Below are 3,466 nucleotides of genomic sequence, written 5' to 3'. Positions count from 1 at the left end.
CTTGGTGCGTTTCCTTCCAGACTTTTGAAAGGCAGAGATTTAGGGGCGCCTGGGTGGCTCAGTGGGTTAAGTGTCCAACTTAGGCTCAGGTCATGATCTCACGGTTGGTGAGTTCGAGCCCCGCATCGGGCTCTGTGCTGAAAGCTCGCAGCCTGGAGCCTGCTTCGGGTTCTGTGTCTCTCTCTCTCTCTCTCTCTCTCTGCCCCTCTCCTGCTCGTTCTCTGTCTTTCAAAAATGAATACACATTAGAAAAAATTAAAAAAATAAATAAAAGGCAGAGATTTAGGGGATTTGTATTTATAATTATTTCTCCCTCCCCCCCTTTACTTACAAGTAATATGTGTTTACTGTAGAGAATTTGGAAATAATGGAAACATAAAAAAAAGAGAATAAAATTCTGCTATAACCTTCCTGTAGATCATCTGCCTTCAGCCTCTCAACCTTATTTCCCCATTTTTATTTTTATTTTGTTTTTTTTTTCTCTCCACCTATTTATAAGAACATATGTTCCCCTTCAATTTGGGTCACAGGCATCTCTCTCCCTCCTACTGACCACACTCCACCCATGCTGGCTTTCCATACCCCAAGTTATGGCCCCACCTCAGGGCCTTTGCACATACCGTGCCAAACCACCTGGATTGCTTCACCCCCACCCTCATTCTCACTGGTTGGGTCTCAGCTCAGCGTCTCCTCCCCTGCACGGTCCTTCCTGGCCCTCCATCCCAGGCTGGCACTCGTGGAAGTTCTCGAGGATTCTTGGATTCATGTCCACCATCATCTCCACACCCTGATCCCCCTAGGCCTGGGCCAGGCCCACCACACCATCCTCAGTATCCCCTAGAGATGAATATTGACAACTTCGAGTCTCTTAACCTCTCTGAGCTTGAGAAGAGTGTGTCCTGAGCCACGCACCAAGCTACCTGCTTGAGGTGCACATTAACTCTGTCTCTTCCTTCTCCCATTTCACAGATGTAGAAACTGAGGCCTGCAGAGGGGTGAGCGAAGTTGCTCACATGTTCAAGGTCCCCCACTTTCTCCCGCTTAGGGTCCTTACCAAGGGACACAGTTTTTGCCTCTGTGGCCTACTCTGTACCTGAAGAGGAAGGTTGGAGAAGGGCTTCAGGGCTCCTTAGAACTTTTGGCCCTTGTGACCTCCTAGGGTGACTCTCAGGGCCTCAGTTTGCCCTTTCTCTTAAGGAGACGTTGCCTGGGCCTCTCCTTGGAAAGGAGAGTTGGAAAGAGGCTGTCCCTTGAGCTTGTTTAGTGAACATTTGCTGTTCCCTCTTTCTGGAGGGAACAGCTCATTCTTCACGTTCCTGCTCAAATGGCACTTCTTCAGAGAGGTTCCCTAGCCTCCGTGGCCAAAGGCAGCCTCTCTCCAATCATTCCTTCATCCATGTCCTACCATCACAGGGCACTTACTGTGTCCACAGGTCTAGGTGCCGGGGACACCAATCCCTGTCTCTCAGAACTCTCAGATGGCTGATGGATAAACAAGTCAAATAATTATTTCTGATGGGGATGTGTCAGGAGAAGGAGAAATATGGCAACGTGATAGGAAGGTGACCCGAAATGGGAGGTGGGTGTCCATCCGAGATCTGAAGGGGGTGAGGGAGCCAGGCTTGGAAGGAGGTGGGGGAAGTGTGCTCCAGGTAGTGGGAACAGCAGATGCAAAGGCCCTGAGGTAGGGTTGCACCTGGAACGAGAGGGAGTATCTGACTGGAGGAGAAAGATGAGACGGGAAGGTAGCTGGCGAGAGTCAGCTGGCTGGAGGGCCTGGGCTGTCGGGTGGAGTCTAGACTTTACTCCGAGTAGGGTGGGACTTGGGAGGATTTAAGGCCTCTGTGTCACCAGGTCTGGTCTCCCCTGCTGTCCAGCATTTCCCCCATTCAACCATCCCTAATTCTGGAGTGGAATGCTCTCCGTCAACAATAAATGCCTTGCATTATTTTTACTTTAAAATACAAATTCCCAGGGCGCCTGGGTGGCTCAGTCGGTTAAGCATCCGACTTCGGCTCACGTCAGGATTTGGTGGTTCATGGTTTCCAGCCCCACCTGCGGCTCTGCACCGACAGCTCAGAGCCTGCCTCGGATTCTGTGTCTCCCTCTCTCTGTCCCTCCCCTGCTCACGCTCTGTCCCTTCCTCTCTCAAAAAGAAATAAACATGAAAAAATAAAAATAAATACAAATAAAAGAAAAGAAAAGAAAACACAATTCCTCTGTGCAGACGCTGGTACACAGTGTTGTGGGCTATTTCTGAGCGCCACCCACGTACAAAGCCCAGAGAAAGCGTTTGGGAGGTCAGGGAGCCTCACGCGTCCTTACCTCCGCCGGGGGTGTGGGCCGGTTCCTGTCCCAGCGCGCTTGGGGCCCCACTGACTGCCGGTCTGGGGGTGGGGGAGATTGGGGGTAAATTTATTTTTGTTTATTTTTTTATGCTTTTCTGAATTTCCCAACTCTCCGCAGTAGGTTCGTAATACTTTTACAGTGCGATTGGAGGAGAGGGACAAAAATGTTACCCTTAATAAAAATAAATGCCAGCGGAACGCGAGGGACGCCCCGAACTTCCAGGGGGCGGGGGAGGGGGGGGCGGCTCTAGGCGCTAAGTTATTCTGGTCTTTAGGCGCCTCCGCAGCTGGCAAGCTTTTTATAAACAGGACGAAACCCACCCCCTGCCATCCCCTCCATCAGCGCCCGGGGAGGAATCAAAGAATCAGGATTCTCTTGGGGCCACGCTCCTCCTGCTGGGTCTGGGGACCGGAGTTGAGGGGCAGGGATCCAAAACGGGGGAAAGGGCCTTGTTCTCCTGCCCCCCCCCCCCCCAATTCTGACATTTCCCCCTCAAGATTTGGGAGGATAAATGAGCAGCTCAGCCCCCAAAGTCTCCAATCTCTTGAGTCTTCTTTCCCCAGATGGAGGGAGTGGGTCCCCTGTCTAAGTCAGTGACCAGGCACGGGTAAAGCATCTTCCAGCCCCATCTTTATGGCTGGGTATTTGAACCTCGCTCAGACCCTCCCTGTTTCCTGGTTTCTTGGGTTTTTTTTTTTTTTTTTTTTTTGTTGTTGTTTTTTAAAGGCAGGCTTTGGGCATTTAGGAGGTAGGCCGTTTCTCTGCCCCACATCAGCACGGTCTTCGAATTTTTCTTCGGAAAGTGGGGCGCAGGGAGAGGAGGGGTTCCTGTAGTGTCAGCCCCTTCCTTCTTTTCTAGGAAGTGGTTCTCTTGATCCCTATTTCTTCTTTCTTCTTTTTCATCTCAGAAACGGGATCGGGCATCTACCAGCCCGGTCCTCTTTGGGGATCTTACACCTCGGAAATTGGTCTCTCTTGACCCCTATCTCCGTTTTTTCTTCATTTGTACTTATTTTGAACCCCATAAATAGGGGACATGGAACATCTCTCGGATGTCTGCTCCTCTTTTCTGAAATTGGGAATAGAGTGTTTTTAACAAGAGGTCGCGGTCCGCTGA

This window comes from Herpailurus yagouaroundi, unplaced genomic scaffold (assembly GCF_014898765.1).
Source record: "Herpailurus yagouaroundi ecotype Mexico unplaced genomic scaffold, PumYag 193, whole genome shotgun sequence".
In the NCBI taxonomy this organism is placed as follows: Eukaryota; Metazoa; Chordata; class Mammalia; order Carnivora; family Felidae; genus Herpailurus; species Herpailurus yagouaroundi.
Note: the sequence above shows the minus strand (reverse complement) of the source record.